The sequence below is a fragment of the Elephantulus edwardii genome, unplaced genomic scaffold (assembly GCF_000299155.1).
Source record: "Elephantulus edwardii isolate Elephantulus edwardi_28Jun2011 unplaced genomic scaffold, EleEdw1.0 scaffold00096, whole genome shotgun sequence".
In the NCBI taxonomy this organism is placed as follows: domain Eukaryota; kingdom Metazoa; phylum Chordata; class Mammalia; order Macroscelidea; family Macroscelididae; genus Elephantulus; species Elephantulus edwardii.
Genome location: NW_006399846.1, coordinates 12,263,729 through 12,279,097, shown reverse-complemented (window position 1 = coordinate 12,279,097; position 15,369 = coordinate 12,263,729). Strand labels below are relative to the sequence as shown.

The 15,369-nt window shown below is 39.1% G+C and overlaps 1 protein-coding gene and 1 pseudogene across 1 annotated transcript in view; both read right to left on the bottom strand.

Annotated features, from left to right (window-relative positions):
- The window catches only part of CECR2 (cat eye syndrome chromosome region, candidate 2), a 199,348-nt gene that overhangs the window by 150,783 nt on the left and 33,196 nt on the right, over positions 1–15,369 (bottom strand). The gene's annotated exons all lie outside the window — the stretch shown is intronic.
- On the bottom strand, positions 10,826–11,730 carry LOC102852802 (annotated as a pseudogene).

Genomic DNA, 15,369 nt, shown 5'->3' with positions numbered 1-15,369 from the left:
GGAGGGTAGAGAGAATAGTGCAACAATGAATGAATGGAAACCCAAAATCTCTGTAAATGTTTATGAAAATTAATAAAATATAATTATAGGGAAAAAAGTGATGTCATTTTAGCACTAAGTAACATAAAATTGGGAAAAACCTAGATGTCCAATATAAAGGACTGGTTAAACTAGTACAATCATATTTGCATATGATGATGATGGTGGTGCAAATCTGTATATTACATGGAAAATGTCCAAAATATGACTTAAATGGTCATAAAACATAGAGCCTAGGGTAAGGAAGTGACATAGTTAATTACCAAAAAGAGGAAGTTACATAAAGTTTAATTACAAATAATTATTTCACATTCTTTTTAAAAAATCATCATTTCCTAATGCTTTATAACAAACTTTTAAAAAGAATTTCTAATTGATAGTTATTTAGCTTAAAAAAATGGAACCTGGGTAATAAAGGTTTTATTATAAAAAGTTTTTTATTATACAAAGTTTCTACTAGATAAACAATATATTCAAACTCAAACTCACTGCCTGGAGTCCAAAGGTCACCCTCTCTCTGCCACCTTTCCGAGGCTGTAATGGTAACAACATGAGGACAGTGTCATTCTTACTCCCTTAGAGCTGCTGGTGAATTGGCATCTTGGCCTTTGGTTACTAGCATGAATTATTACAGATTACACCACCAGAGTTCCCCATGTATTAGAACTATCTGATCCAAGTATAGGAGTCCTGATGGTGCTTGATAATAGAGAGCACTCCCTTACTAACTGAGAGGTGAGTGGTATGAACCCACCAGCTGCTCCATGGAGGAAAGATGTGGCAGTCTGGTTACATAAAGATTTACAGCCTAAGAAAGCCCAAGGCTTTTCTAGCCTGTTCTGTAGGGTTGCTATGAGTAAGAATCAAGATGGCAAGAAGCTTGCTTTTGCTCTTAAATCCAGGTCTTTAGTTCTTTGCATCTTTATGATTAACATTTCCAAGTCAATTTGCTCCAACCTGACAATTACTTTCTGTGAAATCCAGCTTTCACATCCTATGTCCATTACATCACATTCTTACACTCAGGGGAGGCACAGATGGGTCTTCACACTGGATTGGACAGCAGGAACTGATGGACTCCTTCCAAAGAGCTAAACCACCATCTGCAGCCTTCTGTTAATCCTATTTCCATCTCATCTGTCCCATTCCCAATTCTTTTTATATACCCATTGCACAAGTAATCAAGATTTGCCCTCCAGGTGTCTCCTAAGGAGGACTGAAATAAAACATTACATTAAATTAATCCTCAAATAAAGCAGTACCTTTACATTTTCTCACAGTCCAAAAATACTACTCTCTCTGCCTAGTACTAAAAGTTATCAAACATAATAAGAATATATAATACATAGCCCCTGATTACAAAGAATTTAAGAGTACATCTGGGAAGATGGCCCTCACAAACATGACACAATGAAAGAATATAAGTCTTGGGCTACCAACTAGGCTTGCCTCTCCTGATTCCAGTCGACCATACTACTGTTGAGCAATAATCTCATCTGGAAAACTATGAGTTAAACCTAATATCCTTTTCCACTCTTATTTTCCATACTTGTAGAAACAACAGATCAGGGCAAGGAAAGACAAATGTAGGCTTATAGATGTTTTCCCAATCACCTGTAAGAAAACTACAGTAAAGATTAAAAAACAAGTGAATCTGACAAGGGAAAAAAGTCTCCAATCATTAAGGAGCTTGTTCTTATTTTATAGCAGTGTGATCACCAAATAAATGAAAGAAAATTATACACTTCTCCTTGGATTGAAAAAAAGGGAAATTAAGCATAACTAAAGTTACTAGAATGGAGATATAGACAAAATAAAAATACTAGATCAAACTTATTGAAGGTGTATTACATGCAAAGCTCATTACTAGACACAAGTAAGAACCAAAAAAATACATAAAACTAAGATTCTCATTTTAGAAAGTTTAGCTGAGAAAGACTCATCAACTACTTATGCTATGCAAATGGCACAGCACAACCCTGCTTGCCGAAAATGAGCACTTGAAAGAAACATTTACTGCAGAGAATCAAAGATAACAGCCTTCACTATTACATCTCAACATCAAGAAGACAAAAATCCTCACCACTGGATCAATAGGTAACATCATGATAAATGGAGAAAAGATTGAAAATGTCAATGATTTCATCTTACCTGGATCAACAATCAACACCACTAGAACCAACAGTAAAGAGCTCAGGACATGTACTACATTGGACAAGTCCACTGCTAATGATCTCTCCAAACTAAGGAGCAATGATGTTAGTTTTAAAGCTAAGTTGCACCTGATTCAGGCCCTGGTGTTTTTAGTCACTGGCTAAACATCTGAGAGCTAGACAATAAATAAGAATGACAGAAGACCTGATGCCTTTAGTTGTGGTGTTGGAGAAAAGCACTGCATATCCCATAGACTACTAAAACACCAAGCAGATGTCATGGGAAAAATGCACCCCAGAGTGCTCCTTGGAGGCAAGGATGGTGAAATGTCACCTCATGTATTTTGGGCATGTTGCTAAAAGGATATTCCTTGGAAAAGGATGTCAAGCTTGAAAAAGTAGAGGGCCAGCAAAACAGAGAAAGACCTCAACGAGATGGACTGACACAGTGACTGCAGCAAGGGGCTTAAATGTGTTGAAAATGGTATGGCACAGGATAGGACAGGGTTCAAATCTGTTCACAGGGTCGCTATGAGTTGTACTCGACAGCACCTAAAACAACAATAATTGATTCAATAAATATTCACTGTACAGTCTACAGGGACCAGTCTAGATAGATACTGAGGATATGAAAAGCGAGAAAGATGACCAAGAACCTGATCTCAGGGGGCTCACATTCGTACCAGAAAAACAATGATATAAACCCAAAGAAGGCAACTTCACAATAAAAAAAGAGATGATAAAAGTAACAGGTTTGAAAGAGAGGCAGAGGCATTACTTTAAACTTGGTGGTCATAAACAACAGAACATTAACTGTTTAAAGTTGGCTGATTAAATTAACTGTTTATATTATTTAAAATTTTCTAAAGAAGATGGACAAGTAGACATGAATAAAGACAGATATGATGACTACAGAAGGTTTAATTTACTAAAACCTGAACAACCAATGAGGGGAGACGGACCCCAATCTCTTCTCTGCCATGCCATCCAGATAAAAATAGCAGCAGGTACAGAGGCCCTAAGGAGCTCAGTGCCTATAAGATTAAAAAGAGGTGGGGGAAGGAGAAGGTAAGCTTATGTTGTTAAAGGAGAAGTAAGGTAGGGAAAGAAAGGTATAAAATACAGCCATTAAAGCAGAAAGATGCTAACACTTTGTAGCAGCCCTAGTAAAGAAGTTAAAACTTATTCTAAAAAAAAAAAAAGAAAAAAAGAAAAAAACCCCAAAACAACACACAACAACTCTAAATACAAGGGGAACTCACTGGAAGTTTTTAAGTAAAACTTAAAAATAGGAGTTAAGTATAGGTATAGGAGTTAAGTTTTATTTTCTAAATAGAAAACAAAAGAAAAGGTACACTTGGTGTTTTTCAAGATAAAGGAACTGAATGACAAATTCAAGTCTCATGTTGAAATACTGACATATTCAACAGGTGAATAGTGAATTATGCAAGAAACACCAAAAAAAGATAGAAGGAATACAGAGTCACTGTACCAAAAAGAATTGGTCAACGTTCATTCAGTTCAGTAAATAACATAAGATCGAGAACCAATGATGTTAATCAAAGAGTCTATGTTTCACGGAAAAATTTATTAAAAGACAGGCGTCCTAAAAATGGACAGATTACCTTTTTGGTTAATTGCATTTGTTGTTCTGTACCATTGAGTTGACTACTCAAGACAATCCTATGAGCAATAGATCAAAGCCTTACCTTATCCTGCACCATCCTCAAAATCACTGTGTTGCAGTCTCTGTGTATTCGTTAATTAATACACAGAATTGGAGGACAGGTGTCTGGCCAATGGATTGGAAGAGATCCATGTTTGTTCTCATTCCCAAAGAAGGTGATCCAACAAGAGTGTGGAAACTATCAAACAGTATCATTAATATCACATGCAAGCAAAATACTGCTGAACATCATTCAAAAACAACTAGAGCAATACATAGATACGGAACTGTCAGAAGTTCAAGCAGGATTTAGAAGAGGCCATGGTACCATATCATTGCTAATGTCAGATAGATCTTGGCTGAAATTAAAGAATACCAGGAAAATGTCTATTTATGCTTTATTGATTACGCAGTCATTTGACTGTGTGGATCACAATAAGGTGTGGGTTACATTGAGAAGAATGGGAATCCTAGAGCACTTCATTGTGCTCATGTGAAACTTATACTAGATCAGAAGGCTGTTGTGCGAACAGAGCAGGGGAGCATGGCATGGTTTAAAATTCAGAAGGGAGTATATCAGGGTCATAGTCTCTCTGCATACCTATTCAATCTGTATGCTGAGCAAATTATTCAAAAACCTGGACTCTGTGAAGAAGAATGTGGCATCAGGATTGTAGGGAGACTAATCAATAAATAACCTGCGTTATGCAGATGACACAACCTTGCGTGTAGAAACAAAGGAGGACTTGATGCACTTGTTACAGCCTTCAATATGGATTGTATCTCAATGTCAAGGAAAGAATGCTTCTTTCCACTGGACCAATATGCAGCATCATGATGGAGAAAAGATTGAAAGTCTGCAGTTAAGAAACTCTCCACATTATTGAGGAATAAGATGATATCAGTATGAGGAATAAGGTGCATCTGATTCAGGCCATGGTATTTTTATCACTTGCTATGCTGGCCCAGTGAAGAGAAAACGATGCAACCAAGACAAAGGTGGGTGACTTTTAGTTTGTGGCCCTCCGGCCAGTCTTTCATTGTTTTTGTTCAGACATTCCTCTAGGTCGTATAACCCTGGTGTACAAGTTGCTGTCACTTGTGGTTGCTGTGAGGCTGAACACTGTGACACGGATGTGTCAAATGCGTTAATGGCTGGCTACCCAATGCGGACTGAGAGTGGGGTGAAGCTCCCCGATTAAACAAGCATGGAAGGAGGAGTGGCATCCACTTCCTTAATGGCCTGCCTCCGGAAACCCTGTGAACCTGGAGAGAGGATGAAAGGCACCCAAGCGTCGAGGACTCTCCTTCATAGGGTCGCTATGAGTCACCTGCGACGGCACTTAACAACAACACATATAAGTAAGATGCTAAATATAAGATAATCTAAAATACAATTAAGTTAGTTATGAGATGAATTTGTATTTTAAAGGTAGCCTAACTGCCTTAGGTGCTTTCCTTTAGTTAATACTAACATTAATTTGTAAGCCTCAAATATACCAACCAAAGTACTTCAATTTAGTATCTGAAAAAGTGATCCAGAAGTGTCATGATCGAGAGAGAAGAATAGTATTTAAAAATCTGTTGAGATGTTTACAAAAATGTTTCTCAAACAAAACAGGAGATGGAATTTTAGACAGACCTAGAAAGACTGTTGTTGATTGCCTTCGAGTCGAGCACAATTCATAGCGACCCTATGAACAAAAGGCCTGAAGCCCCTCTACAATTATCAAGATTTATCAAAGTTCGGAGTTTCTGGAGGCATGCCATTTAGGAGGTTGATGTCACTCCTGCTTCCAAACCTGTCATAGTAGGTTGTTGTTATGTGGCATTGAGTTGCCTGTGATGTATTACAACCCTATGTACAGCAGCTCTGAACCTTCCCTGTCCTGAGCCAGTCAAAAACTTAAAAAATCTTTTTCCCTTCAGTGCTTTTTCTGAAATTTTCTACTAGTTTATATACAAAATTCAGATACACTGTTTTCAGGAACAGATTCTTTCAATTTCTCTCACCCCTCCAACCCATCAAATTGTACAACCCCATGATTAATCCCTCTCTCCCAAAATTGTACAACCCTATGATTAATCCCTCTCTCCCCCTGCACATCCTCATGCCTCTGCTTTCACCTTCTCCCACCCCTCTTGGATCCTTATAATCATTCTACAATAATGGTTTTATACTAAAAAATCTCATTTTTAAAAAGGTAGTATTCTGACTACTGTGATAGCTAACATCTAAATAAAACAAACTTTGATGAATGACTTGCCTAACACAATGCTCGTAAGAACAGGAAACTTACTAAGGCACTGGAAATAAAAAATCATTAGATCCAGCAAGCCCATTACTATGTATAATCCAGGTATATATACTAGAAATAAGGGCTGTGACACATTCATGTTCACTGTAGCATTATATACAACAGCAAAGAGGCAACTCATTTGTTTGTCAAAAGGTGAATCGATAAACTGTTGTACGTGCACAAAGACAATACTAAGCAACACTGAAAAACAAATTCACAAAACACTACCTAAAAGTGAAGAGAGTTTCTATGCTTTAAGGCTTTTTCCCCCAGTCAAAATAGCAAAATTTAACAGAACAGCAAGCAACAAATGCTGGCGAGGTTGTGGAGAAACTGGAACCCTGATTCACTGTTGGTGGGAGTGTAAAATGGTGCAACCCCTGTGGAAAGCAGTATGGCGCTTTCTCAAAAAGTTGCAAATAGAGATACCATTTGACCCAGCAATTCCACTACTGGGAATATACCCTGAAGAGACCATAGCTGACATCCAAGCAGATATATGCACACCCATGTTCATTGCAGCTTTGTTCACAATAGCAAGGAGTTGGAAACAACCTAAGTGCCCATCAACAAACGAATGGCTAGAGAAGCTGTGGTATATTCGCACAATGGAATACTATGCTGCATTAAAAAACAAGGAACTCATGCAATATTATTCAAAATGGTTGACTCTGGAGAACATTATGCTGAGTGAAATATCCCAGTCACAAAAGGACAAATATTACATGATGCCACTGTCGTAGAATGGGACTGTCCTTGGGGTTAGGGAGACACTGAGTAAGATGGGTTCAATAATGTATACTGCACTGAAGCAGAGGAGGGAGAGAACCGTCTAAAAGAGAGATGTAACTGGGTATTTCTGTCATCACAGGAGACTAGAGCGAGGGCTGCATGGTGGAGGGGACCTGGGGGAGGGTTTGTAAAACAATGAAAGAATCTTTTCTTTTACTTTTCCATAATTTTTGGACTCATGTACTTATAACTTGTTAGTCAAATTTGTGTCTTCTAGGTTGCAACACCCCCATGATACATCTTGAAGGATATGTACATGTACAGCCAAGCACAATCAATAAGAGTGCATCTGAATTCCAAAATCAATCTCCATAATAGTCTATGTGTTTCCTACTGCCAAAGGGGCCCTTTAGAGTAGTGAGAGAAGATCTTCACCCTGAAACCCACAGCGTCCCTTTTCAGCAGGAAGTAGCTAAGAGAATACGCCGTCCCCTTTTCCTTATGACTCAGGGTGAAGTCTCTCTCAGGGAGGAGTGATAGGGAATGGCAAAGGATACACTGACAAAGAAGATTAATCAGAACTGGCTTTGACAAGCACTGTGGCATTTGGACAAGAACAAACTGGGAGGAGGGTAGAGAGAATAGTGCAACAATGAATGAGTGGAAGCCCAAAATCTCTGTAAATGTTTATGAAAATTAATAAAATATAATTAAAAAAAAATAAGGCTTTTCCCCTCTAAATTCTACCTAAATTTTATTATATCAACAACTGCTTTTTATTGATCAAGATTTGGTTTTGAGATCCTTTGATTTTTAAATGGTTAAAGGAGAGATATGTAGGTAGATGCAGATGCAGATATAGATCTTTGTAGTGCCTGGGTAGTGCAAACATGTAACACAACACTGCTAACTGAAAGACTAAGGGTTCAAAGTCCACCCAGAGGCATCTTAGAAGAAAAGAAATGGCAATCCACATCCAAGAAACTGGCTGTTCAAGTTCTACCCTGACACACACAGAGCCACTACGAATGGGAGTCAACTTTACGGTAGCAAAAGCCAAAGTTGTAGTGTAGATACTGCCTCAGTGTTCTCATAAGTCAGAGCGTTAATTTTCTCTCCTTTCAACCTTACAACCTTTTTACTTTCATAAACGTATCTTTGAGTGGTGAGGAGTTTCACTGCCAACCTAAAGACACGTGGTTCAAATCACCAACTAACTGTTCTGCAAGAGAAAGCTCCTGCCGTGAGTTTTACAATTTCTGAAAACCTACTGAAAGGTCAGCAATGAGTAGGTTCTTACTTGAAGGCACAAAACAACAACAAATTCAATGTACAAATTTGTTCTAACACTTATTTTTCTATTTGCACTTATGTAACTTACAGCCTCACATCCTAAACGATACTTTTCAAAAATTATGGTTTCTACTCTTTTGATGTTTAAAATTGTATATATGATAATAAAGATTACTAATTGTGTATAAGAGTAAATTAATATGCATATTTCTACATCACTCAGGTTAAGAAAGAAAATATTATCAAAAGAATTAAAGCTGCCTATTAAAAAACAACAACCACATAGCTATGGTGGCCTAGTGACAAGAAACTGCACTGCAGTCACAAAGGCATGTGGTTCAAGGCTACCAGAAGTTCCACTTAGTAAAGACTTAAAAAAAAATAAACAAACACACTTGGAATCAGTTACACTATTTAAAACAAACAAACAAACAAACAAAAAAACCCAACCAAACAACACTGCCTAACATGGATGCATCTACAAGTCATTATGTTGAGTAAAAGAAATCAGTCTCAAAGGACAAATACCATGTAAGATTACTATTAAGAAAAACTCAGGGAACGTTTATACACAGAATCATGTAGAGACAGTTACCAGGGATGGGATAAGATGCAGAGAAGAGTAAAAATCCATAATCAGATATCAAATGTAAATAAGGATGGGTGAGGAAAAGGTAGTAAAGCGATGCTCAGCCTCATTTCTCTAAAGGATGGGTAGATAGAGAGAGGTAAAAAGATTAATGGGGATCAGAATTACAGGGAGGGGGGAAATGTGGAATTTATACAAAAAAAGAACACCCCACTTAAGAATGGTTGCATGTCAACCTAAATTTAAAAAAAAAAAAAAAAGAATGGTTGCATGAAGAACAAACAAAAAGAAAGAATGGTTGAATGAAAAAGGAATTTGCTTATAACCTTTTGTTCAGTCACAATAAAAACAAATTGCAGAAACACTGGTGATGGATGCACACATAGCACGGGAACTACAATTAATGAGACTAAACTATGTACTTAAAATGGCAAAAAAATTCCTTGTATCTATTTTACAATAAATTTTTCTCTTTTTTGTTGTGATCTGAATGGAAGCTTTCAAAGCAAATTTCTTTTTCATTCAATCTTTCATACACATTTTGTTCAAAAGCATTAATTCCAATACTCACAATGTAATCCCACCTTTCCTGTATTTTTTTTGTTATTCCATTAATTCTTCTGTACCTCTCTGTCCCACCTTTCTTTAGGATACTATCATCCTCCCTCTACGTCATGTGGCCTTTCCTTGGATAGTACAGTTAGTTTTTGTGTTGTTTTTTTTTTTAAGAATTAAACAACCACATTTTAATCAATAAATATGACCATCAGTTTCTTAATCCACTTGGCAGAGTAAAATTTATCACTAATTCAAAACACCACCTAGTAAACAAAATGCAAAAATGTTTGCCATCGATTTCTCCCAATTCACACAGAATCAGAAGTCATAATTTTTGATTCAGCATAAGATTCAGAATAACCTAAACATTTCCAAGTAATATTTTAAACTTAAACCGATCGTAGGAAACATACAGATATCAGACAACTCAATGCATAAAATGACTGCCTGAATGAACATCAAGGAAAATGACAGGTCAGTGATCACATTATATACCAGGTTTTATATCCATTTATGACTCCTCTCCTGCCTCACCATCCCTTGCTCTGCTCTGTACTTCCTGGGAGGGTAGGGATGATGGTAAGACACAGGTGGGGAAGTCCAGAGGACAGAAGGCTGACACCAGAAAGTGTCTCAGTAATTGATTTGGCTTTAGCACCGGTTTAATCACAGGCAGTAGCTCTGCCCCGTTATGGTTCCATTTGCCATGCTCTCTCCACGGTCCCACCTCCAGCTGGGAAATTCCCAGCCTAGTCCTAGGCATTGTGGACAGTCCCTCCACTCTGGGAAACATACCTTCACCTATTATTAGCTACATCAAAAGGCAGGGAGAACCGTGTCCAGCCACTTAGCTTTTCATCCTCTATGTCTATCAACTTCTATTAAATTTCCTCTGTTCAAACACATAGGATGGTTTCTGTTTCCTTGACTTAATCCTGTCTGGTAACAGGCTACAATCACTAGTTTTCTTTCGAACTTACAATTTTTGCATGAGAATCTGTTAAGGCAATTTTTAAAAAAATAATCACAAACCACACTCCATACTCATTTCCTGAAAGAGCTGCGGGTGAATGTCCCCTCGGCTGTGCTTTGTCAAGTACTGGAATGCACCCTGCCAGGTGCAGACGTGAAGGGCATTTTCTACCAATGCCACCCTCACAGTAGGCACAGCCTGGAGTCGATTCAGGAGGTCATTTCTGTTGTGTGCAGTGAAGTGTGATGACACAGTAGAAAAAATACAGAGAGTGAGTAATCTCAAGAGGCGACTGCAAAGTCATCAAAGGAATAACACTGTTAAAAAAAGGAGTTTCTTGAAAGTCAGTAAGACGTTAAGGCAGCACTGGATCGCTTCTTCCCTGTTGGATCATTGCATTTTCCTGAAATTAAAATCCCTCAGAAGGTTTGGATATTTCAAGAGCTTCCACACACCACATCTGATTCATCACCCAATGACCTACTGCTTCTTGGCTGGCGAGCACCCGCAGGTTGCTACTTTTCAGAAGTAGAGTTCTTTGGTGAGCATGAACACCATGCATGGGATCTGCTTCTTCTCGTGGAAGGGTGGGTCCTCAGACTGGGACTCGAAGTCCCTGGCCACCCTGTAGTTCACCCTGGTGAGGATCTGTAGTCTCCAGCTCCTTCCCGTGCTCGTCCAGGACGGAGCAGAGGGCTTGCACCAACCAGGAGCCTCTTCCTGGGTTCCTCCAAGAGAAAAAGCCTGGAACGGTGGAATAAGCGAAGAGGAAGTCAGCTTTGACTGGAATCTTGTACTGAGGATTAGCCATCTGTGTCACTGACAACACCGGAGTAGGCCTGGATTCCATCATCCAACTCCGAGCCACGGCACGCCTGAATGAAGAAGAGTTTGGGCTTCTCTAACAGCGTTCTGCACCTGTCCCCCCGAAAGCAGACTGTCAGAGCCTTTATTGGTGTCATTCCATCTGTTCCCTAAATTAGGTTCTCCTCGCCATGGCTTAACATGATGCAGGCAAAGCAGGCTGAGTTTGTATGGTCCTCTTCGGAAGCTTGTTTGAGCAAGTCCTGCATGCGGTCACAAGAGCAGTCATTGCAGACGATAATGTCAAAGCCCAGGCGTCAAAAGCTCTTGAAGAGGACCTCGGCATCTCTGTCGGTTCCATTCCTGGGCCCCATTCCTGTTACCTCTTCAAAATTCTTATTGTTTATTATGATGCATTTGCCCACCTTTTCGAAATTCATGTTATAACGATATGGAGACACACTCCCTTTGTCCTGTTTGCTCTTGACAGACTGTGAACTGCGTTTCTTCTTACTGAAGAGTAATGGGACAAACGAGGACCAGTCTGGCCTGGCATCCACAACATCTTTATCTGCTGAATCCCCAGCTTCTTGCTTCGCAACAGAGTCCTGCTCATCCACCATCTCTGGAAGCCCAGATGTCCTCTTAGTGCCTGACGGTCCCCAAAAGTTCTCGGTGTTGGTGGAAAGCCAGCTGGCAGGATGCGCGGGGAGAGGGCAGGCAGAAGTGTGGGGAGAGGCAGGCGATCGTGGGGAGCAGGGACCGCAGAACCTTCTTGAAGCCGTCAGGCTGTCCTGAGCTCTCTGCAGTGGCCATGTCTGTGGCTCTCGATCCAGGTCCCCCAGTACAGTTAGTTTTAAACAATGACAACTTAAAGTTGATTACCAGCTGATAAAAAAATTACACAAAGTACTGAGGACAACAGTTTCGACATCCAGGTCCTAAAGCAAAACTCAAAACAATTTGACTTTTTGAACAGCATCTCTCAAAGGATTACAACTGTTATTCTTGTAGGAGCTGTTCCATGCACTGCAGCAAAGAATGTTTAACAGCATCCCTGGCCACTATTAAGTATATGCAGTATCACCCTTCTCTAGTTGTGACAAACAAAAATGTTTCCTAATGGGCAAAAATCATCCCATATTAACAATCACTACTAGATTATGTAGTTAGACATTCTAGATCTCAATTTCCTCAACCATCAGCTACCACCTTCTATAAAATGAGAAGTAGGAATGAGGTCACCTTATTTAAGATCTCTCCCAACTTTGAAATTCCAGTGTTCATCACCTGTGCTGAACCTGTCTCATCAAGATGTTGTAAGAACATAATGAAATAACTAAGGAAATATTTTTACAATGAAGTATCCTCAAAGACTGTAAAAAATGATAATGGAGAAGAATTCTTTTCAACTCTTATTCAAAACAAGTTTTGGCTACAGAAAGAATCTTCCCATTAAGACACTCCCACCATTAAAAGAATCTTCAAGTTATCAGAAGACTAGCTCTGAACTTGTGTTTTCCATTTGTTTAGTTGCACTTAATATGTCTCATAAATAAGGTACATGCATCCCTTGAGAATAACTGCAACATCTGCTCCTTTACCTCACCAGTTTTCAAGGAGGATTTTAGGCTCCTATCCATTTTCACATGAGAGTACTCTAGGCATGAAGGGCAGGAAAGGGTTAATTTAATTAGTTCTGTATATGCTCAAAGAATTACAAGCAACTTCATTTAATTATTAAGTAGCCAATCGGGTAATCTCTGTGGCTGATTAGTGCACTAATGAAATAATGTCTTCCAGTTCAAAGCTGTCATTTCAATCAGGAGACAACTCTTCAGCTGGAAGAAAGCGTTGGCAGGATTTTCAAAGACTCATGCTACATACGTATTTGGGGAGAGAGAAATGAATCCATTTACTATTTTACCCCTTTTGTATTGAATGATTTTTTCAAAGTTACAAAACTGACAATTACAAACCATTACAGCCAACAACGATGCAGCTAACAGTGCAGACTATTTTTTTCCAACTGTATATGTAATCAGGTATCTTTAGTTTTATGATCACTGTGTACAAGTGTAAGTACATTGACTATCTTGCCTTTGGTTAATAGCTGACACTCATACCCTAGTATACTCCATGAAATGTTAACTAAATAGTACTAATAATCTAAAGTTTGTTATTTTACTATTTTAAGAGGAATATTTAAGAATGGAAATGCCTAAACAAGTTCTGATTTAAAAAAAAAAAACATTTTAAAGGCAGATGTAAGGTTTTATATTTGTCTCCTGACTTCTAAATGTCTGGCCTTCCTTTATTTTGACCCTGTCTTTTCCCTCTAAAACTAGGCTCCTTCCGTTTCCTTTTCTTACTCTATCTGAAAATTCTGAACAATTTGCATATATCACAGAGGGAGAAGCAAAACCCCACTTTTTCAGAAGGAAAATGTAGGAAATAAAGCAAAAAAATAAGCACAGGTATAAAAAATGAGCTCATTTATAGCAGAAAAAACACCTGATGGTGATCTAACATTGATCTGACTACAAGACAATTTCTCTTAAGAGTTATGAATTATCTTTTCTGGCTTCTATTTATCATCTTAAAATCATGCTTTTTCATATAACATCTTTTCCGTTTTCTCAGCTCCTTTCCTCATTTGATGTAGGCTTGCAAAATTACATGTTAAAACATCTTGGTCACTATGGAGAACATAGGAAAATCTGAAGGATGTTGGAAATAGGACACTTAGATTTTAGTCCAGAATATGAATGATGTACAGTGCCAGCTACAGTGGATCTCCCCAATAAAATAGGCTTGGAAGCAGGAGTGGCATACACTTCCAAAAAATGCTTGCCTCCAGAAACTCTATGAACTGGGAGAAAAGATGAAAGTTTTGTGTTCAAGCCTTCCATTCATTGGGTCACTATGGGTCATATACAACTTTACGGCACTTAACAACAACATGCATATATATATAAAGGAATCAATACCTTTGAGATGTGGTGATGGAGAAGAGTACTGACCAAACATACCATGGACTGACTAGAAAACGAACAGATCTGTCCTGGAGAAGGTGAAACCAAGCTGCTCCTTGGAGGAAAGGATTTTGAAGCTTCCTCTCACATACTTTGGGCATGTTGTCCAGAAGGACAAGTCCTTGGGATAAGGACATCATGCCTGGATGGGTGGAGGGACAACAGAAGATGATCCTGGATGAGATCGGTTGTCACAGTGTCTGGGATAAAGGGGGTGGGTGTGTCAGAGACAGTGAAATTGGCTCAGGATAGGGCAGGGTTCAGAGTTATTGTGCATAGTGTCACTATGAATCATAAGCAACAAGAAGTCTTTCCTTTGCTGACATCATGCCCAAAGTAGTTAAACACTAAGTTCTCCTCTTTCCAGGTACTTTATTTATAATGCAAACCCCTCTCCCTCAATTGTTGTTGTTATGTGCCATCGAGTCGCTTGCGACTCATAGCAACCCTTGTACAACAGCTCTAAACCCTGCTCTATCCTGTGCCAATCTCACTGCCTCTGATACACCCATTCCGATTACCCCAGTCACTGAATCAATCCACCTCATAGAGGGTCTTCCCCTTCTGCGCCATCCCTCCAGCCTCCCAAGCATGATGTCCCTCTCAAAGGACCGATTCCTTACAACATGACCAAAGTATGTCAGACGAAGTCCCAGAATTCTTGCCTCCAAGGAGCAGCCTGGTTTAACCCTCTCCAGGATGAATCTGTTTGTTTTCTTGGCAGTCCAGGGTACATTCAATACTCTTCTCCAGCACTACAGCTCAAAGGCATCAATTCTCCTTCTATCCTCTTTAGTCATTATCCAACTCTCTGATGCATAACAAGTTATTGCAAAGACCATAGCCTGTATCAGATGTACCTTACTTAACCTAAATTTGGCATGAAGATTACATGTAATCATAGAGAATGCCTTAAAACTACATTCCAAGTATGACCCTCAGGCCTGCTTTTAATTGTTTTTGATGGAACATTCTTCTCGGCTGTCTAACCCTGGTATGTCCACTTGCTATACAGAGGTAACTCATGGTTGCTGTGAAGCCGAACACTGGTATACTGATGAGTCAAATGTGAGAAGGGTTACTCATGGTGGACAGTGAGTGTTTGTTGAAGCTTCCCAATTAAAACAACCCTGGAAGCAGGAGTGGCATCCATTTCCACAAGAGCTTGCCTCTGGAAACCCTATGAACCTGGAGAAAGGACAAAAGTTATACAGGAGGTGTCTAGGA